The sequence below is a fragment of the Eriocheir sinensis genome, chromosome 53 (assembly GCF_024679095.1).
Source record: "Eriocheir sinensis breed Jianghai 21 chromosome 53, ASM2467909v1, whole genome shotgun sequence".
Taxonomy (NCBI): domain Eukaryota; kingdom Metazoa; phylum Arthropoda; class Malacostraca; order Decapoda; family Varunidae; genus Eriocheir; species Eriocheir sinensis.
Genome location: NC_066561.1, coordinates 1,992,275 through 2,015,663, shown reverse-complemented (window position 1 = coordinate 2,015,663; position 23,389 = coordinate 1,992,275). Strand labels below are relative to the sequence as shown.

General features: G+C 42.1%; 1 protein-coding gene across 1 annotated transcript in view; it reads left to right on the top strand.

The window, feature by feature from the left end:
* The first annotated feature begins 14,382 nt into the window (after positions 1-14,382).
* Positions 14,383-23,389, top strand: part of LOC126983162 (uncharacterized) — a 33,447-nt gene continuing 24,440 nt past the window's right edge. The window contains exon 1 of the transcript XR_007735566.1: positions 14,383-14,769. The gene's annotated coding sequence lies outside the window, so the exon portion shown is untranslated. The remainder of the gene's footprint in view (positions 14,770-23,389) is intronic.

Sequence of the window (23,389 nt, the reverse complement as noted above, 5' to 3'; positions counted from 1 at the left end):
ATTTACTATAGCCCAAGAGAGGGGGTGGGGTTGGGGGGTAGGGGGGGGGTCGGGGGGAGGGGTGAAAGATGTGGGTTGGGTGGGTGGGGGGGGGGTCCAGCTACCCCCTTTTCCGTTACCCCCCAACCCCCACTTCCGTCACCCCCCCACTCTGTTACCCCCACTTCCGTACATTTGTTACTACTGACTGCTCTTCTGAACTTGCTAACTGCATGCCTCCGCTCTTCCCGCGGCCCCGCTGCACACGACTTGCCACTGCCTATACCTATACTGCCTATAATGTCCAAACCCCTTATGCGAAAGTTAACCAGCATGTTCATTCTTTCATCCCTCACGCTGGTAAACCCTGGAACAATCTTCCTTCATCTGTATTTCCTCCTGCCTACGACTTGAACTCTTTCAAGAGGAGGGTATCAGGACACCTCTCCTCCAGGAATTGACCTATCTTTTGGCCACTTTGTAATCTTTTTAGTAGCAGCAAGTAGCGTTTTTTTTTTGTGTGTGTGTGCCTTTGAGCTGCTTCCTATGCTGTAAAAGAAAAGTAGTTGAGGTATTAGTAGTATTAGTATTAGTTGTTGTAGTAGTAGTAGTAGTAGTAGTAGTAGTAATACTAGTAGTAGTAGTAGTAGTAGTAGTAGTAGTAGCAGTAGTAGTAGTAGTAGTAGTGCAGTAGTGCTGTAGTAATTGTAGTAGTAGTAGTAGTAGTAGTAGTAGTAGTAGTAGTAGTTGTGAAGTTGTGAGTGAGTTTGTGTAGGGAGCGGACGTGTGAGCATGACCTCCACACGGAAGCTGCTGTCTCGACAACAGCTGGCAAAGCGAGGAGCCTTGAGAGATTGGTGTTACGTATGTGAAGATTTTACATGCGAGAAGTGGACTGCATGCTGTTTGTGTCCTAAGTGGTACCATGTGCAATGTGCTCATCTGACATAAATCAAGCAGGATAATACACTTAAAATAAACCTGATTTATATAACATCACTTCACACGGCATCTCTGGCTAAGAACATTGTGGACAAAAATTATGAAATTAAGCAAGAATTATAAAGAGGAATATTAGTTGTTGAAAACCGGAGGTTGAGCGAGGTCGCGGATGTGCTCCGCAGTGAGTCTGAAGAGTGTGTGTGTGTGTGGGGGGGGGGGGGGGGGGAAATGGGCTGATGTTGCAAAACGGAGGAGGAGAGTAAAGAAGAATCTCCTTGTCGTCATCTGATCAACATCTGATCAAGAAAAAGAGGCAACTGAGATGAAAAAATAAGTTTCCCAGGCACCACACGGCAGTCAGATATCTCATTCAAGAATCACTAATGCTGGTAACATTGTTATGAACTTTGATGATGAGAGTAAAAGCAATGAAGCAGCTCAGAAATTAGAAAATGTAGAGTAACTTTGCACAAAAAGTGTGGGAAAATTAAGGCCAAAGATCATGATTTCTAACGTGCATAACGAGGAGACCGCAGATAAGATGATTGAGACGCGGTTAAACAGGAATGAATTCTTACTCTCGATCTATTGAGTTGAGAATAAAATCGAGAAGATTTTAAACAAGGGTGCTACTGATGTCACAATGCATTGTATCTTGAAATATAACCTAACTGTTATAGTGATGCTTATTCACAAGCTTCATGACAAAATAAAACTAGAATAAAACATTAATTTTGAAACATTAGAACCATCTATTAATGGCCGAAGAAATTCAGTGGTAATTAGGTTGCGTGTTTTTTTGTTTTTTTATGTGTTCGCCTATTGCGCCGGTAGGCTTTCATCAGGGGCCTGGTGGTCGGCCCAAGCCCGTCATGGTGCAGGCAATTTTTTTTATAGTGGCGCCATTTATTCTTGGCTCATGCTGACCCCCGGAACTCATTCTTGATTCACTTGGACGGTTTCTTTTAGAGTCCGGGTTGATGGGTGGTCTTCAGGACAGCATGTGGGTAGTCTTGGTCACTAGGCGTTGACTGAAAAATCCAAGGTAGTAGCGTGCGGATTCGAACCCGCGTCGTCCAGAACCCACTCAGCCTCCGCCTACCCATACAGAGGCCTGCCCTTATACCAAGCAAAGCTTTTCAGGCAGTGTTAATAAAAAGCATAATGAACAAATCTTAAGAAGAAAAAAACATAATATGGGAAAGAAGTATTATATAGAAACAATAAACAATAATTGAAAATACAAAATACCAAATTAAAATACAAATAGAGTAAAATACAAAACACCAAAGTATTATATCAAATAGTGTAAAATACAAAATTCAAAAGTAAAGTACAAAATACCAAAGTAATATACAAATCAGTATAAGATATAAAATTCCAAAGTAATATACAAATTAGTGTAAAATATCAAATATCAAAGTAATATACAAAACAGTGTAAAATACAAAATACCAAAGTAATATACTAATTAGTGTAAAATACAAAATTCCAAAGTAATAAACAAATTAATGTAAAATACAAAATACCAAAGTAATATACAAAATAATGTACAATACAAAATAGTGTAAGATACATATAAACAAATACAAAAGATGTAGACAGATAATAAAACAATATGTAGAATAGGACAGTACAGTACATCCCTTGCACAATACAAGCTTATGGGTAGGTTTTAAGTGAACTTTCAGATTCAAACTCGAATGAACATACAGGTAGAAGAACCTTTATAGAAGTATCAGTTTCAATGAGTTCTGGAATCAGACAGATACATAGGTATATTAGAGACAAGATTCATATTCTACTAGTTGAAATTGCAAAAGACGTGCTTATAAGATGAAAATTGAAAATCATAATTTTAGCTATGTTCAGTAAGTATCCAGAATGTTTTCTTTTAGTTTTCTTTTGAAGATATTGAGGGAAGTAGCATTTTTTTATATGTAGAACCTTCTTGTGTGTTTTCTTTTTGCAAAAAAGACATACAGACCAGTCAGTGGGTGATGACTGGGATCGTGATAAAACAGAAGTGGATGCCTCTGATTTTTTTATCATCAAACTGACTGCTTTTGATAAACTTTCCACAAATTTATTTTCCTTTTTGTGCACATGATTTTTTTATCATCAAACTGACTGCTTTTGATAAACTTTCCACAAATTTATTTTCCTTTTTGTGCACATGATTTTTTTATCATCAAACTGACTGCTTTTGATAAACTTTCCACAAATTTATTTTCCTTTTTGTGCACATAATTTTTTTTATCATCAAACTGACTGCTTTTGATAAACTTTCCACAAATTTATTTTCCTTTTTGTGCACATAATTTTTTTTATCATCAAACTGACTGCTTTTGATAAACTTTTGCTAGTAGATATTGCATAGCATTTTGAGTACAACTGAATGTCAGCAGTGGAAAGTGTGCCAAGATCTCCCATCAAACGTTCATAAACATCATCCTGTTTACGTTCAAGTGTTTCAACAAGTTTCTGAATAGATGATACTGTGGGTCTTCTAAGATTTTCCCTGGAATCCAATTGACAAATAAGGCACTTATTGAAATCTGTATGACGTCTTCGCTTTTTAGCAGGCAAAAGGTCCAACCGTTCCTGATTTTCCTCGCTAGCCATTGTTTTCTCACAATCTGAAATACAAAAATATAGATTACTCATAGAAGAGGCAATCATAGATTTAACAACAAAACAAGAACAAAACATTAATGCACAAGATTCATATACAAACGTCGCTATATGATCAGTAACATGTATGGAGACATTTTACAAATGGGTAAAAAAAAAAAAACTATCTGAAAGCTTACTGCACTAATTTTTATTTAGACTTTAATCGTAAAATACGGTAAACAACACAACACTCATGTTTACATTCATTTCGCTATCAATATTCAATGGATACCAATGCTATTAAGCAAGTACTCAGACTCGCGCCGGAGCAGCCCCCGAACTGCTCGGTGCGGTGTGACCATGGGAACTTTATACTCATTTCCCTCCTGTGGTAATAATAATGTATGTATCAAGCTTAATTTTTCACAGTGTATAGTAGGATAGTTGAGAAAGTTTTTAGAGCATTGAAATACAGGCATTCATTATTATAGAAAGAAGGATATACTATCATAAAATCCTAATAACAAGAAAAAAAAAACTTTTTTTGCTTATGTGCTTACATTTAATGTAATATCCTATTTACTTGTGAAGTATTACACTAATTCTATACATATGTACCTAAAAAACATCTCATTACGGACATTATGATATGTAAAACATTCTTGTTTTGTTGAAAATAACTGCTGTATTGTAAAAACTGTGAATTGACTATGCGGTATTCATTTTTTTCGTCTGGAGATAAAATGGTATATAGTTTTTAAATGATACCACAATCTGAATCCACTAACTACCTGGGGTGTTCTGAAGGGCCTATTCTACCACTCTGTATAGTCAAACCTTTTCTATAGGGTATGTTGAACGAATCTAAATTTTGGTTGTGTCTGATGCTGGACTAGAAGTCCTCCCAGCACATATTTATTCAAGACAGATCGGTAATAATAAATCTGGCAGTATGTGACAGCAACGTCCACAAGAGAGTGTATGGGAAATGCAGAATCAGTAAATCAGATCGAGCAGCTAAGTTCCTCTCAGCAACAACCTTTTTTTTTCATAATGCAGTTTATACTAGAGCCTGCGATCTTCAAAAACCCAGCACTGTATTTGGTGTTGACATTTATTACCACAATGAGTGCATGGTTAAGGAAATATATGTACATGTATGGGTCACAGTCCAAAGGCCCACAATGTCTCCTAAACAACAAGCATAGAATAGGATTGCACCTGAATTAAAACAAGAGTTAATGACTGGATATGTTATGAACTGAGTGAAATCGGAGACATCTCAATAGTATATAGATAATACTTATAATTCTCGCCTTTGGGATGCTACTATTGTCCCTGTTAATCATACACATATCTGTACATCACAATATTCAAGGAGATGCAATAAACTCCACAGACCCCATAAATGCAAGTGCTAACATCATCAGAAAACCTCCTGATGGTTATGATCTTGGTCTCGAAGACAGACCTTGTGATGCCGAAGACCTTCAACATGCGTGCAGTAATATGTGTATCCATGGTCCGACAGACTCTGCATTCATGACATGTATGGGTGTTCGTTTTCGTCCATGATGGTGTATGTAAATCATTGCTTATAAAGCGAGCGGGTTTTTCGACATTTTTTTTTAAAGATAAACTGAGCTTTTAGCAAAAGAACGAGATGCCTCAGAAACTACATGCTGTACACAATTCTCTGCTTCATGCATGATGGTTATGGTGGACCGTTTCATAACTTTGGAAGCATTCAGACTACCTAAGAACTTTAGAATGGGACCAGGGATACGCCTATCACTGCATGCAAGTTGAAAGTCTTGGGCATCACAAAATCTGACTTCGAAACCAAGATCATAATCATCAAAAGGTTTTCTGATGATGTTAGCACTTACATTTATGGGGTCTGTGGAGTTTATTGAATCTCATAGAACATGTGATGTACAGATATATGTATGATAAACCATAACTGATTTAACTTTGTCTTGTGGATAGGTTAAGTCGGTACCATTTCTGAACTGATTCACGGGGACAATCGTAGCATCTCTATTGCGAGAATTATAAGACTAGTATTATCTACACTACTGAGATGGTCTCTGATTTCATTAAGTTCATAACCTGTTCCATCCATCAGCCCTCGTTATAAAGGGGTACATTCATCCTTAGCAGGTATCACCACCGCTAGAGCCATAGAGTCCACGAATCTGGAACTATTCTTTCAATTATCGTAAATTATCTGCGTTTCTCTGGGACTTGCAACAATTACACTTCAATATAATAAGTGACTCTATTGTTAATAAAAATGTAGCTGATCATCCTCGTTGTTTTATTTATTTTGTAAACGAGAGAAAGTATTAATGATGCCCTGGAGCCTCTCCTCATCCACAATCGTTCTTGAGTGAAAGACTTGTGAAATGAAGCAAAAATGAGCTTTTTTAAATATATATATATATATATATATATATATATATATATATATATATATATATATATATATATATATATATATATATATATATATATATGCTGAGTATCTGCTTTGGATGCATCAGTGTCTCCTTCGACGAAATTTTTCAAAAATATGTGGGCGCCAGGCATCTCGGCAGAAAGCGAGCCTCCTTTGTTTTTTGTCCGTGTGCGACTTTGGCTTCCGTCCAATAATGTTTCCCTTCACCAACAACTCCCAGACTAAACGCCACCACCTTTGACCTTCCCACGCTCCTGGTAGTGGTAGACGTCCACCCAAGGTCTTGGTTCATCTCAAACAACAACCAGCAGTCACTTGAGGGTGGGGTATAATAAGCCGGGAGCGAAAGCCTTTCTATTGTTGTGAAGGAGAAGGTTGTCCAGATGGCTGACGCCCTAATGTTTTTGATACATTTCGCCAAAGGCGACACTGATACACCAACGGCAGGTACTCAGCAAATATTGTAATGTAAATAGAATAACTCTAAAGAGCCCATTCCTGCTTGATTTCGCAGATCTTTCATGCAAGAACGATTTTGGATGAGGAGAGGCTGCCGGACAGCATTTATAATTTCTCTCGTTTACCAGAAAAAAAGAATGATCGGCTACATAATTATTAACAATAGTGTCAGTTATTATATTGAAGTGTAATTGTTGCAAGGTCCAGAGAAACACAAGTAAATTACGATAATTGAAAGAATAGCTCAAGCTTCGTGGGCCCTGTGACCCAAAACCCACTGGCTGGCACTTTGGAATATACCTCATTCAGGTACAGTCCTTTTCCATACATGTTGCTAAGGAGGCATTGTGGGCCCATAGACTATGACTACTTGTATATGTGCTTAACCATGCACTCATTGTGGTAATAAATGTCAGCACCAAATACAGTATTTTTTTTTTTTTTTAAGATCGCGGGTTCTAGTAAAAACTGCATTATGATAAAAGAGTTTGTTGCTTAGAGGAACTTAGCTGCTCAATCTGATTCACTGATTCTGTACTTTCCATACGCTCTCCTGTGGACGCTGCTGTCACAGATAATGCCAGGTATATTATAGTACCGATATGTCTCGAATAAATATATGCTGGGAGGACTTCTAGGTGTTTCAATACGAAACGACGTATGACCAAGATATTCTGAGCCACTTGAATCCAATGTTTTTAAGCACTTTTTTCGTATGTATCCTGTCTGTCCATTGTGTACATTTTATTTTAATTATTATTGAGATGTTATACAAAACCGTCACGAGTTCAAAAGTCAGTCTTTTTGTCACCATATCACCTCGAATGTTACTTGGGTCAAGAATTCTTTTTCGTCCATTTTCAGTTCTTAATATTTTTTCCGTTTAATTTCCCTGACACATTATGCATAAGTCTTTGTCAACATAGTTTATTCAGCCAGGTAAGGCGTCAATTCAACATGCTTCATCTTGATGGTATATTGCTGCTTTACTTTATTCTACTTGAATGTTCATCGGGACATCACTAAGCACCTAAAAAAATATATTCTGTGCACGTCTGTAGTGAAAACCAAAATCACCTTTAATAATTATTGCGTGATAAGTGTATATGGCATTGCACACATTATGTAAATACGCATCAAATGTAAGGCAGCTTAATATAACCTGTCCAAACACTTACGCCCAAAGAAAACCCACTTTACTTGTGATTTCTATATAATTTTGTTACATATCAAACGCACAAGGGAGGCGGTGGCTGAGTGGCTAGCGTGTGTGCAATGCATTCACCACGCCATGGACAACGACGTTTCGAATTCCTACGCTACCACCTGGGATTTTTCAGTCACCGCCGAGTGGCCTAAAACTACCCACGTGCTATCCAGAAGACCACCCGTCAACCCAGACTTACGAAGAAACCGTCCAGTGAATCAAGAATGAGTTCCGGGGGGCAGCATGAGCCCAGCATAACTGGCACCACTATAAAAAAAAAAAAAAATTGCCTGCGCCTTGACGGGCTTGGGCCGACCACCTGGCCCCTGAAGAAAGCCTACCGGCGCTACTGGTGGAGATGTAAAAACAAACAAAAAAAAAGTGCAAACTGCTTGAGGTTTTTGCACTGCAGGGAATTATGTTTACACAAGTGGGAATATTCTAGGATGCCAGACGTATGATTTTTTTTCAGAAATAATTGAATAAATATTTAACTAACAGTAGCTATTATGTTAATATTTCTTATTCAAAAGGGAACATATGTGAAGTTTTGTACCGAGTTTCATTGATCTGGATACATATTTAACAAAGGGACACTCATTCAAAGTGTTGCGCATTTTTGGAAATGTCATAAAATTCCACAGACTTCCAACAAATTTGGTGTCGGATTCCCACACTGACCGTAAAACAGTAACAAATGGCATTGTTTTCTGTTCTTGTACATCATTGCTATTAGACAGCGTGACATTAAGTCTTTTCATATAAAATCTGATGAAATATGGATGAAGAACGGGAACGCACTATTAAAAATCCAGTAATCCAGTAATTACATAACTTACCAGCTTTGAAAGTTGTACCTATGCCTTTTTGGAGTGTTTTGACACATAAGAACATAAGAACATAAGAACGTAAGGAGTCTGCAAGAGGCCGGTTGGCCTATACAAGGCAGCTCCTGTACACTCAACCCCACCTTACCTCACCATCCATGGCTTTATCTAACCTCTTCTTGAATGTATCTATGGTATTGGCACCCACAACATGGCTCCCAAGCCTGTTCCATTCGTCCACCACTCTATTGGTGAACCAATTCTTGCCTATGTCTTTGTTGAATCTGAATTTGTCTAACTTAAAACCATTTCCACGCGTCCTACCTGGCTCTTTCACTCTCAAAATTTTATTGACATCCCCTTTATTAAATCCCTTCATCCATTTATAAACTTCGATCAAGTCTCCTCGCACCCTTCGCCTTTCTAGAGTGTAGATTTAATTGCTTCAGCCTGTCTTCATAAGGCAAGTTTCTCACCCCCTGAATCATCTTTGTCATCCTCCTCTGTACAGATTCTAACATCTTGATATCCATTCTATAGTAGGGGGATCAGAACTGAACTGCATAAACGAGATGAGGTCTAACTAGTGCTACGTAAAGTTTGAGGTTGACTTCAGCGCTCCTATTGCTCACGCTCCTTGAGATGAAGCCTAGTACTCTGTTTGCCCGATTTTTAGCCTGAATGCATCGAGCCCTAGGACGGAGGTCAGCGCTCACTAGGACTCCTAAGTCTCTCTCACGCCCAGACCTGCTTAGAGGAGTGTCATTTAAGGAGTAATTGTATAAGGGGTTATTCCTACCTACGCTCAAAATGCTACACTTCCCGACATTGAATTCCATCTGCCACTTCCTCGCCCAATCATATAGTCTGTCAAGCTCATCCTGGAGAACGGTAGCGTCGCCGTCTGATTGGATTACTCTACCTATCTTGGTATCATCTGCGAACTTACTGACATCGCTACTAATTCCTGTGTCCAAGACATTGATGTAAATAATAAAAATCAGAGGATCCAGCACCGACCCCTGTGGGACTCCACTCGTAACACTGCCCCATTCAGATTTCCTACCATTGATTTGCACTCTCTGCTTCCTACCACTAAGCCACGCCCTGATCCAGTTCAAAACTTTCCCATCTACGCCATGAGCCTGTAATTTTAGTAATAGCCGGTGATGAGGGACTTTGTCGAACGCTTTACTGAAATCTAGATATAATATGTCATAGTTTTCATCTCTGTCAACCGCCTCGATTACTTTAGTGTAGAAGGACAACAGATTAGTAAGGCAAGACCTACCCTTTGTGAACCCATGTTGTGAATCATGAATTAAATTGCGCTTTTCTAGATGGTCCCGAATGCTCCGGGCTATAATTGACTCTAACATCTTTCCTACAACTGATGTTAAGCTAATTGGGCGATAGTTTGAGGTGGCTGACTTGTCTCCCTTTTTGAAAATCGGCTTCACATTAGCTACTTTCCATTGATTGGGCACATGCCCAGAATTTACCGACATCTTAAAGATATCGGCAAGAGGGCCACTAAGGACTTCCTTGCACTCTTTCAGAACCCTTGGGAATACTTCGTCTGGGCCCGGCGATTTGTTTTTCTTCAACCTACCAATCTCATCCTGGACTACTTGCCTAGTGATGATCACATCCCTCAACTTATCGTTCTCGTCACCCTCATATATCTGAACTCTCTCCGGAATGGTTGTTAGATTTTCCTGCGTGAAAACTGAGAGGAAATAGTCATTCATCATTTGGCTCATATCTTCTCCATTCTCAACGAGCTCGCCCGTGTTTGTTTTCAACGGTCCAATTCTGTCCCTAGTTTTCGTCCTGTACAATTTGAAGAAGCCCTTGGGATCGCTCTTGGCCTCGTTGGCTACCCTAATCTCATAATTTCTTTTTGCTAGGCGGGTGTTCTTCTTCACCGACCTGGCTAGCTCAACATACCTACCCCTGAGGTGGATCTTTCCGTTCTTTATTTTCCTATAAATTCCTCTCTTCAAGCCTATTTCATGCTTGAGTCTGCGGGTCATCCATTTGGGGTCGTTATTTTCAGATCCCTCATCCAGCCCTAAGGTTTTCCCAATTTACCTCCTCAAGGTGTCTTCTGAGCCTATTTCATGCTTGAGTCTGCGGGTCATCCATTTGGGGTCGTTATTTTCCTTCCTACGTGCTTGGTAAGGGATATGCTGTCTCTGACCCTCTGCAATTTCTCTAACTAAATTATTGTAGGTCATTTCTACATGATTCCCCTGTCTTTCCGGTTCCAGCCCTGAGATCTGGCCCTCATCCAGCCCTAAGGTTTCCCAATTTACCTCCTCAAGGTGTCTTCTGAGCCCCTCATAATCAGCTCTTCTAAAGTCGGGCACCAACACAGGGTTGAGTTCATGGGTCACCGCCCAGTCTAATTTACACCTAATTTCCTTGTGATCATTGCCACCTAATTCTCCCCCAACATCTAGCTCGCTGATGATATACTCGGTGTTAGTTAAGACCAAGTCCAGAATGTTGTTACCCCTGGTGGGCTCTGTTACTGCCTGCTTGAGAAAATTATCTTGTATTACTTTTAAAAAATCCTCAGACTCTAGATCACCCACCACGCCATCCCAATCTATATTCCTATAGTTAAAATCCCCCATTATGCAGACAGTTTTGCTCCTGCTCGCCTTGCCTACCTCTTGTAGTAATATGTCAGTGTCCTGCCTGCTGAGGTTGGGTGGCCTGTAAAGAACCCCTAGAATTAGTTTGTCTTTCCCTTTGTGGACGTCCATCCAAACTGATTCTGAGTCGCCATTTGTTTGAATAGAGTTGTTAGCGGAACATTTAAGTGTGTCTTTAACATGAAGTGCCACCCCCCCTCCCCTTCTTCCCTTTCTATCTTTGTGAAACATCTGGTAACCATCTATTTCATACTCAGATATGAAGTTTTTGTTTGCAGTATCCACCCATGTTTCCGTGATAGCTATAATGTCGAATTTCTCGACACATGCTTTCCCCCTCAGTAGATCTATCTTGTTCCTCAGACTCCTACTGTTGGTGTAATAAGCCGTTAGCCCATCCTTTCTGATATCCTTTCGATTTCTCCTGCGCCCCTAGTCCCAGTCTGCGATGCACTGACTGGCCCTCCCCCCTCGCCTACTCTAAAAAATTCTGTAGGGTGCTAAGTGATCGCTCGAGGGAGTCTGCGAGAACCTCCACCCCCTGGAGTGACAGGTGCACGCCATCCTTGGCATACAAGGTGCCTTTATTGGAGAAGAGGTCCCAATTGTCAAGGAAAAGCCAACCATTTCGCTTACAGTGGGCCGCCAGCCTGCTGTTTACTGCTAAGGCTCTGGAAAGCCATCCCTCTCCCACCCCCCTCCTCGGCAAAACCCCATAAACAGCCGGCACCACTCCGAAGTCCCTCACTTTAGTAAACGATTCTCTGAAGCGCCGAAATATCTCTTCGCTACCCACCTTACTGATGTCATTACCACCGAAACTGCAGAAGACGATTGGCTGTGTCCCCTCCCCTGCTAAAATTTCCTCCATTCTGTCAGATACGTGCTTGATGCCTGCCCCGGGAAAGCACACTCGAAGCCTATTTTCCTTATCCCTTGAACAAAAGTACCTGTCAATGAACCTGACTTGAGAGTCCCCAACCACCAGTACTTTCCTCTTATTAACTTTGTCAGTAGACGGAATGGAAGCCGCTACAGGAGGAGAGGGAGGGGCGGCAGCAGGGGAGGGGGAGGAGGAGGAGGAGGAAGAGGGCGGGGAGGAGGAGGAGGAGGAGGAGGAGGAGGAAGAGTGGAAGAAGGAGAGAGATGAAGGGGATGACGTCGAAGGGGGAGGGGGGGAGGAGGAGGTGGCTGAGGTGGTACGGAGGTGGTGGGGGAGGCAGGGGAGGAGGGGTGGGAGGAGGAGGGGAGAGGGAGGGAGGCGGGGGAGGAGGAGCAGGCGGGGGAGGTAGCGGTAGCAGAGGAGGTGGGAGGTGATGTGGGGGAGGACAAGGAGAGAGAATGCGAGGAAGAGCAGGAAGAGACGGAAGGGAGGGAAGAGGTGGAGGAAAGGGGAGAGGGGGGTGATGAATGAGAATCAGCGGTGGCAGAAGGGAAGGGAAGTATGGCGGGTGTGGAGAGGGGAGATGGCGAGTGAGGAGAGGGGAGAGGGGAGGAGAGGAGAGAAGCGGCTGGAGGAGTGGAAGGGAAGAGGGAGATGCAGGAGGAGGGGGAAGTGAATGGAGAAGGCACTAGCGAGGAGGGGGAGGCAGGCGGGAGAAGGGAGGCTGCTGTATGGGGAGAAGCAGGGGTGGAAGGAAGGAAGGGGGGGTGAGGTACCCCCGTGAGTAGATGAGCAGGAACACCTGCTACACGCGGTGACTCGCTCCGCCAAATATTTCATGTCCCGTGTTAACGAGTGGATCGTGGATTCCAGGTGCTTGATTTTTCTTTCATCTTGCTCTGCCTTGATGCAGAAACGGCAAGTCTCGCTTGCCCCGTTACTTGTCCTAAAGTACTGCGGAGCTTGGCGAAGGCCACAGTTAGAACAACATTTCTAATTTGAGGGCATATTGGCTGATCCTTCCGCGGAGCGTAGTGAAACAGAGGGTCCCGGGTGAAACAAAGGGTCCCCTGGGAATACGGCCGGCGAGCGGGGTGTCGTCTGGTGGCCGGGAAATTTCCGTTTAACAAGGAAAATTTCAGCCTGAAACAGCACCTAATATGAACACTTCCTGGAAAATGAATAGGAAAAAAAAAAAAATACGTGTAGAACGTTTAGAAGGAGCTTGCGTGCACCACTGTGAGGTTGTGAGATGTATGGGGTTAGTACAGCGAAGGAAAGCAAGTGTGTTAAGGTGAGGGTGATGGAATGTAATGAATCAGAAATAACACTTAGCAGAGCAGAGTGTTGGGTAGTAGTAGTTGTTGTTCAGTCACTGCAGCACACTACAGCAACAGAACAGCCTCAGGAACCGCTGAGTAGCAGATAAGGAGCCAAAGCGTCGAAACACTGAGGAGCAAGGTGACACACGTGTACCCCCGAGGCTGGGGCAGGGTCAACCTATTATTATTATTATTATTATTATTATTATTATTATTATTATTATTATTATTATTATTATTATTATTATTATCATCATTATTATTATCATTATTATTATTATTATTATTATTATTATTATTATTATTATTATTATTATTATTATTATTATTATTATTATTATTATTATTATTATTATAAATATTATTATTATTATTATTATTATTATTATTATTATTATTATTACTATTATTATTATCATCATTATTTTTATTATTATTATTATTATAATTATTATTATTATTATCATTATTAGTAGTAGTACTTTTTTTTTTTTTTTTTTACGTCGTTGCCTGTTGCGCCGGTAGGCATCTTCCTGGTGGGGCCTGATGGTCGGCCCAAGGCTTCTTCCAGGTGGGGCCTGATGGTCGGCCCAGCCCGTTCTGGCGCAGGCGAGTGTTTATAGTGGCGCCTTCTTGCATTGGCTCATGCTGCCCCCCGGAACTCGTTCTTGATTCGCTTGGACGGCTTCCTCTAGAGTCCGGGTTGATGGGTGGTCTCCAGGACAGCATGTGGGTAGTTTTAAGCCACTCGGCGGTGACTGAAAAATCCGAGTGGTAGCGTGGGGATTCGAACCCGTGTCGTCCATCACGCGGTGAATGTGGGCCCAGTACGCTACCAGTTCGGCCACCGCCTACCCGAATACAATTATCATTATCATTATTGTAATTTTTATTTATGTTACTATAATCATATCCTTTATAAACTTTCACCTCAGGTGAGTTGTCGTGTTGTTGCCAGTAATTACTAACTCAATGGTTTTGTGACTGAATATTAAGCTGTGTGTGTTTTTCTCCCCAACACACACACACACACACACACACACACACACACACACACACACACACACACACACACACACACACACACACACACACACACACACTCGCAGGAGCTCATACACAGCGTAAAGGAAGGAGACGAGGTCAGGGCCACGGTGCTCCTCGCCGGGGGAGGAGACCCCAAGGTGACCGTCCCCGTTGCCACAGGTGGGTCGTGGTGCCTGGTGGCCCTGGCTGCCCATCATGGCCACGCCCACCTCCTGCCCTGCCTGCTGGGGGCGGGGCTCAGCGTGGAGGGCCGGGGCAGCGACGACCGAACACCACTGATGCTGGCTGCCTGGCAGGGCCACACGAGAACGGTGCAGGACCTGCTGACCCTTGGCGCAGACCCGCTGGCTGCAGATAAAGCAGGTGAGGTGTGGTGCGGTTGTGGTATGGGTTGTGGTGGTGCTGTTGTGGGTTGTGGTAATGGTATTTATTTATTTATAGGGGCACCAAATCCATCCGTTCTCCCTCTTTCTACTCTTGCCTCTCCCTTCCCTCCATCTTCCCGTTTTTTACTTACTTTCACTCCATCTTTTCTCTCCGTCCCCCTTTTCTTTATCTTCCTTCCTCTAGCCTGACATCGATTGTTTATAAGTTAATGGAGACTATCATTCGCGGCAATATGGTGAAATTCTGCGAAGAAAATAATATAATAAATAATTCGCAACATGGTGTCCGTAGTAAACCTTCGTGTTTAACTAACATACTTGATATTTTTCATTATATTTTTTTGAGGTGTTCGATGAAAACAGATCAGTAGATATTATATATCTGGATTTTCAAAAGGCATTTGATAAGGACCCCCACAAACGATTGCTCAGCAAACTATTGGCGCACGCTATCTCAGGTATCGTTTACAATTGGCTTGTGGACTGGCTCTCTGAGCGGAAACAGAGAGTAGTTCTAAATGGTGTTTCATCTAACTGGCTCGATGTCAGAAGCGGCGTACCTCAAGGTCAAAGCTTGGTCCCATGCTCTTCCTAATTTATGTTAATGATATCGATGATGGGCTCAATTGTAAATATCAAAATTTGCTGATGACACAAAAATCACTAGTAAGGTAACTACGATACTTGACGAAGAAGCATTACAATCGGATCTAGATCGACTTGCACGTTGGGCCAAACAATGGCAAATGAAATTTAACGTTAACAAATGTAAAGTGTTATACATCGGAAAGAACAATCGCGTTCAGTACGTAATGAATGGCCAAAAACTTTCTGTATTAAGTAAAGAAAAGGATCTTGGAATCACATACACACACACACACACACACACACACACATGGTGGTGGTGGTAATGGTGATAGTCGTGGTGGTGGTGGTGGTGGTGGTGGTGATGGTGATGGTGAAGATGGTGGTGGTGATGGTGATAGTCGTGGTGGTGGTGGTGGTGATGGTGGTGGTAAAGATGGAGGTGGTTGTGGTTGTTGAAGCAGATGTGGTGGGGGAGATGGCTATAGCGTTTGTGTTCTTGTGTTCTTGTGGCTTTAAATGATATTTATGTTGGTGGTGATATTGGTGGTGGCGGTTGTGGTGGTGGTAGTGGTGACGCTGGGGGTGATGTTGGGGGGTGATGGTTATAGAGGTGGTGCTGTTGGTGGTTGTGTTAATGGTATTTATGTAGGTGGTGATGGTGGTGGTGGTGGTTGTGGTAATGGTATTTATGTAGGTGGTGATGGTGGTGGTGGTGGTGGTGGTGATGGTGGTGGTGGACACAATATTGTGGTTGTGGTCACGATTGCTTTGAATTATGTTCCTCACCCTCTTCATTATCCTCCTTCTCCTTCCTTTCCCTCCTCTCCTTCCCCTCCTTTATTTCCCTCCCATCCTCCTTCATCCCCTTAACCCTTCCCTTCCCTCCTCCTCCATCCCCTTAACCCTTCCCTTCCCTCCTCTCCTTCCCCTCCTTTATTTCCCTCCCATCCTCCTTCATACCCTTAACCCTTCCCTTCCCTCCTCCTCCATCCCCTTAACCCTTCCCTTCCCTCCTCTCCTTCCCCTCCTTTATTTCCCTCCCATCCTCCTTCATCCCCTTAACCCTTCCCTTCCCTCCTCTCCTTCCCCTCCTTTATTTCCCTCCCATCCTCCTTCATACCCTTAACCCTTCCCTTCCCTCCTCCTCCATCCCTCCTTTATTCCCTCCCATCCTCCTTCATCCCTTAACCCTTCCCTTCCCTCCTCTCCTTCCCCTCCTTTATTTCCCTCCCATCCTCCTTCATCCCCTTAACCCTTCCCTTCCCTCCTCCTCCATCCCCTTAACCCTTCCCTTCCCTCCTCCTCCATCCCTTAACCTTCCCTTCCTCCTCTCCTTCCCTCCTTTATTTCCTCCCATCCTCCTTCATACACTTAAACCCACCATTCTCCCTCTCCTCCTTTTTTTCAAAAAGGGGGACAAGTCTCATCCAGGAAACTATCGACCAATTAGCCTGACATCGATTGTTTGTAAGTTAATGGAGACTATCATTCGCGACAATATGGTGAAATTCTTGGAAGAAAATAATATGATAAATAATTCGCAACATGGCTTCCGTAGTCAACGTTCGTGTTTAACTAACTTACTTGATTTTTTTCATTATATTTTGAGGTGTTCGATGAAAGAAGATCAGTAGATATCATATATCTAGATTTTCAAAAGGCATTTGATGAGGTCCCCACCAACGATTGCTCAGCAAACTATTGGCGCACGGTATCTCAGGTAACATTCACAATTGGCTTGTGGACTGGCTCTCTGAGTGGAAACAGAGGGTAGTTCTAAACGGTGTTACATCTAACTGGCTCGACGTAAGAAGCGGCGTACCTCAAGGATCAGTGCTTGGCCCTGAGCTCTTCTTAATTTATGTTAATGATATCGATGATGGGCTCACTTGCAAAGTATCAAAATTTGCTGATGACACAAAAATTGCTAGTAAAGTAACTGCGACACTCGACGAAGAAACTTTACAATCAGATCTAGATCGACTTGCACGTTGGGCCAATCAATGGCAAATGAAATTTAACGTTGACAAATGTAAAGTGTTGCACATCGGAAAAAATAACAATCGCGTTCGGTACGTAATGAATGGCCAACAAGTTTCTGCAGTAAGTAAAGAAAAGGATCTTGGAATCATTATATCAAACGATTTAAAGCTCGGTTAACATTGTTCAGAGGCAGTTAAAACTGTAAACAAATTGGTTGGCTTCATCGGACGAGTCTTTAATAATAAATCGGAAAAAGTAATATTAAAACTGTATAATTCGTTGGCTCGGCCCCGTCTAGAGTACTGTGCACAGTTTTGGTCTCCCTACTACAGAAAAGGCAAAGATAATAAGTTGGAACGGGTTCAACGAAGAGTAACAAATATGATTTCTAGGTTGAGAAATTTATCATATGAACAAAGGCTTAAAGAGGTAAATTTATTAAGTTTATCAAAACGAAGAACGCAAGGCGATCTAATAGAAGTGTTTAAAATGTTTAAAGGATTCAGTGATATTAATGCGGAAGATTACTTTACAATTGATCGATCAAATAGAACAAGAAGAAATCACAATTTGAAGATAAGTGGTAAAAGATTCTCGTCGCACGAAGCTAAACACTTCTTCTTCAATCGAGTTATTAATGTTTGGAATTCTCTACCCTGTGATGTCGTTGATAGTACAACAGTTACGGCCTTCAAGAATAGATTAGACAAGTGTTTTGAATCTAACCAGCAGCTAAGATATTACTCATTGTCGTAATAACGTTAAGTTCTTTCGAATACTGGTGTCCTTGTCCGCTTTTATCGCCCGGTTAGTGGTAGCAGTAATGGTTGTTCTTTCCTCTTTCCTACATAATTTCCATGCAGTTTTTCCATGCTGCATGGTTCTTTTTCCTTTCCTGCCAGCTTTGGCTCGAGGAATGGGGGGTGGGGAGGAGCCTTCGGCTTTGCTGTCCTTCATCTTCCACCTTTGATTAAATAGTTAGTGTAGCTTGTCACAAACAGCCTCGTAAGGACCAGCAGGTCTGCTGTTGTTTGTTCTTCCTTTGTGTTTCTTTGTGTTCCTTTCCCTCCATTATTTCCCTCCCATCCTCCTTCAGCCCCTTAACCTTCCGTTCTCCGTCCTCTCCTGTATTCCCTCCCATCCTCCTTCATCCCTTTAACCTTTCCGTTCTCCCTCTCCTTCTCCTCTCCTCTCCTTTGGGGACTCCATGGTGCGTGGCCAGCTGGTTGAGTTCTGTGGTCGTTCATCAAACGGCCGCAGAAAACGTTACTGCTATCCAGGTGCCAGACTGGACGACATCACTGCAGCGTGCGATGATGTCACGAGAAATGCCGACCGAAACACCCTCTTTGTCATTCACGCGGGAACGAATGACGTAAAGACAACCCGTTCTGAGGAACTGCTTGAGAAATACCGCCGCATGATCAAGCAGTATAAACGTAAAACGGATGCCAGTAACATCATAATCTCAGGAATCCTCCCGAGGGTCGGTGCCGAATCTAGTTTTTACAGTAAGGCCTTCAGCAAAAACAACAGGCTTCAGTCCCTTTGCTCACAAGAAAACGTCCAGTTCGCTAACTTGTGGAACAATTTTTACTACGATTCAGACTTGTTCCTTCCTGATGGCATTCACTTAAACCCTGTTGGAGCAGCCCGTTTCGGGAGGCTGCTCTGTGACCAAGTGGCTCTTCGAAAGCCACAAAACGCGGAGGCGAGAACACAAGCAGCTCCCCCGTAAGGTGCACTCAACCCGAAAAACTCCCGACTCGAATCACATTAAAGCTTGCTATGTAAACGCTCGTAGCCTACGTAACAAATTTGAAGACTTAGAAGTCCTCGCAGCTACAAATCATTATCACATCATCGGAATCACAGAATCTTGGATTGACACTTCAAATAGAGATTTCATTGCGGAATATAGATTACCGGGTTATACCATCTTTAGTCATGAAAGAGAGAACAGACAGGGTGGAGGCGTTATCTTTTATATCCACAACTCTCTCCATCCAGTATCCGTGAAAACAGATATTATAACCAATGTAGACACGGTCTTCATTGAAATTAAAAATAAATCTCGTAAAATAGTAATTGGACTTATCTACAGACCGCCAAGGCAGACTCTTGATATCGACCACGCATTAAGTGAATTATTATTAGAAACAAGTAGCAGTTGCGAGGCAGTAATTGTTGGGGACTTTAACTTGCCAGTGAAAAGATGGGGTGAACCGTTGAACTGTCATACAGGGCTCGACCTGTACACAAATTTACTAGAAAGTGATTTTCATCAACACGTTTAAGAACCGACTCGGGAAAATAATATACTTGACCTTATTTTTTCAACGACAGCTGATCTAGTTAACGAAGTAAATGTTGGTCCAATTTTTAGTTCTAGCGATCACCGAACAATCACATTCAGCATCAACATGAAAGAAAGTAAAGTAACTCCTAGTAAAGAAAAGGTGCCTGATTATCAGAGAGCGAATTTCGTAAGACTCCGATCAATTCTAAATAATTCTGACTGGACTGAAATCACGGCGGAAACAGATATTGATAAATCTTGAGGGGCCTTCACCACAATATTGAACAATGCCATAAGCATATGCGTACCCTATCGTAACAGACGTTCAGCTTCTAAGAAGAAACCCAAATGGTGGAATAACGAAATTCAAAATAGCCTATCTCTTAAAAAATGCGTATACAGTAGATACATATCAACTCAGAGCGAGGCTGACAAACTAGAGTTGGACAGAATTCGCCGCGAAACCAAGAAATTAATAAAAGGAAGCAAGAAGAATCTTGAAGAATATATAGCGGAAACGAGTAAATCTAATCCTAAAGAATTTTTTAGCTATGTAAATAATAAAAAGTCACACCATTGTGGTATCGGACCGCTTGCTAATGAAAATGGTAACCACACGAACGATGAAAATGAAATGGCTACAATCCTAAATAACTTTTTCGCATCCGTATTTACCGACGAAGATTGTTTATCACCTCAACCGCCGGAGGTTAGAAGGGCCGAAAAGATGTTAAGTGGCGTGCTCATCGTAGAAAGTGACATTTTACGCACAATTGAAAAGATTAAAGTAAGCAAAGCTCCTGGTCCAGACAAAATTACCCCTAGGGTCTTAAAAGAAATCAAACATCAAATTTGTAAACCGCTCTCCATCATATTCAATAAATCTTTAACAGCTGGAAAAGTTCCGTCGGATTGGAAACTTGCAAATGTCACACCAATTTTCAAAAAGGGGGACAAGTCTCATCCAGGAAACTATCGACCAATTAGCCTGACATCGATTGTTTGTAAGTTAATGGAGACTATCATTCGCGACAATATGGTGAAATTCTTCGAAGAAAATAATATAATAAATAATTCGCAACATGGCTTCCGTAGTAAACGTTCGTGTTTAACTAACTTACTTGATTTTTTTCACTATATGTTTGAGGTGTTCGATGAAAGCAGATCAGTAGACATCATATATCTGGATTTTCAAAAGGCATTTGATAAGGACCCCCACCAACGATTGCTCAGCAAACTACTGGCGTACGGTATCTCAGGTAACATTCATAATTGGCTTGTGTACTGGCTCTCTGAGCGGAAACAGAGGGTAGTTCTAAACGGTTTAACATCTAACTGGCTCGATGTCAAAAGCGGCGTACCTCAAGGATCAGTGCTTGGCCCCATGCTCTTCTTAATTTATGTTAATGATATCGATGATGGGCTCACTTGCAAAGTATCAAAATTTGCTGATGACACAAAAATTGCTCGTAAAGTAACTGCGACACTCGACGAAGAAGCTTTACAATCAGATCTAGATCGACTTGCACGTTGGGTCAGTCAATGGCAAATGAAATTTAACGTTGACAAATGTAAAGTGTTGCACATCGGAAAAAATAACAATCGCGTTCGGTACGTAATGAATGGCCAACAACTTTCTGCAGTAAGTAAAGAAAAGGATCTTGGAATCACTACATCAAGCGATTTAAAGCCCGGTCAGCATTGTTCAGAGGTAGTTAAAACTGCAAACAAATTGGTTGGCTTCATCGGACGAGTCTTTAATAATAAATCGGAAAAAGTAATATTAAAACTGTATAATTCGTTGGTTCGACCCCGTTTAGAGTACTGTGTACAGTTATGGTCTCCCTATTACAGAAAGGACATAGAAAAGTTGGAAAGAGTTCAACGAAGAGTAACAAAGATGATTCCTAGGTTGAGAAATTTGTCATATGAACAAAGGGTTAAAGAAGTAAATTTATTCAGCCTATCAAAACGAAGAATGCGAGGCGATCTAATAGAAGTGTTTAAAATGTTCAAAGGATTCAGTGATATTAATGCGGAAGATTACTTTACAATTGATCGATCAAATAGAACAAGAAGAAATCACAATTTGAAGATAATTGGTAAAAGATTCTCGTCCCACGAAGCTAAACACTTCTTCTTCAATCGAGTTGTTAATGTTTGGAACTCTCTACCCTGTGATGTCGTTGATAGTACAACAGTTACGGCCTTCAAGAATAGATTAGACAAGTGTTTTGAATCCAACCAGCAACTAAGATATTACTCATTGTCGTAATAACGTTAAGTTCTTTCGAATACTGGTGTCCTTGTCCGCTTTTATCGCCCGGTTAGTGGTAGCAGTAATGGTAGTTCTTTCCTTTTTCCTACATAATTTCCATGCAGTTTTTCCATGCTGCATGGTTCTTTTTCCTTTCCTGCCAGCTTTGGCTGGAGGGATGGGGGGGTGGGGAGGAGCCTTCGCCTTTGCTGTCCTTCATCTTTCACCTTTGATTAGATAGTTAGTGTAGCTTGTCACAAACAACCTCGTAAGGACCAGCAGGTCTGCTGTTGTTTGTTCTTCCTTTGTGTTTCTTTGTGTTCCTCTCCCTCCCCTCCATCTCCATCCCGTCCTTCACCTACTTCTCTCCATTCCCCCTCCACCTTCTGCCTTTCTCTATCCTCCTTCAATGTTTATCTCACTTCCTTCCCTCCCCTTTCTCATCTCCCTCCCTTTCTACTCCTTCCTACCCCTCTCTCTCTTTCTTTCCCCTCTCCTTCTCCTCATAACTCTTCTCCCACACTTTTTTCTCCTTACTATCACTTTTTTTTAATCAAGGGTATTGTAAGAAGACGAAGTGGGTTAGTGGCGAAGGTACAGGTGGGGGAGAGGAAAGACAGCAGGAGTGTGCAGTTGTATGGTGTAGGGTCGTTAGTTGTTCTGGTGTTGTTTATTGTGCATCGGGTACCTTGTCTGTATACCCCCGGCGTGTAAAGCTAAGCTAAGCTATGGTGTCACTTTCGTGAAGTGGTGTGTGGCCCTTGTCGCGCGGGAAGCGAACAGACTCAACTTTCACTACCTCCTCCTCTTCTCCCTCCCACCTTCCTCTCTCTCCCAACGATTCTTTTCCTTACCAACGTTGTAGCACGAGATGTGAATAAGCTCCGACCCAAAATGGTCCAGTACAATACGACTGACTCATCTCAAAACAAGCATGACCGACACCTTCTTCAACTTAGTATTCAGTAAAGAAGAAATACAAAGTCATGGTGGCATTTGAATTAATACATTATATTTAGGTTTAAGGACAGACCACCTCGTCTGGACCAAAGGGTCTGTGTGTCCTGACTACTTATGTAATCCTTTGCAAATCCTTTCCCTCTCCTGACTCTCGGTCCTTTCCCTCCCTCCCCTCCTCTTTGTCCCCCTCCATCCTCTTGTCCCCCCCTTCCTCTCTTCTCTCCTTCCTCTCTCTTTGCTCTTTCCTCTCCTTCCTTTCCCTCACCTCAGTCTTCTCATCTTAATTCCCACCCCTCCTTTCTCTCCCTTCCGTCGTCCTTCACCTTGCTCTAATCCCTCAATTCACTCACCTTATCCCCCTTCCTTCCATTCCCTCTCCTGCCTCCTCTCCTTCTTTTCCTTCCACTGCTTCCTCAATAATCCGTTTTTTTATCTTCCTCCTTCCCTTCCACTCCGTATTCTCTCTTCTTCTCCTCTCTCCTATCTTTCACGTCCCTTCCCTCCTTCCAC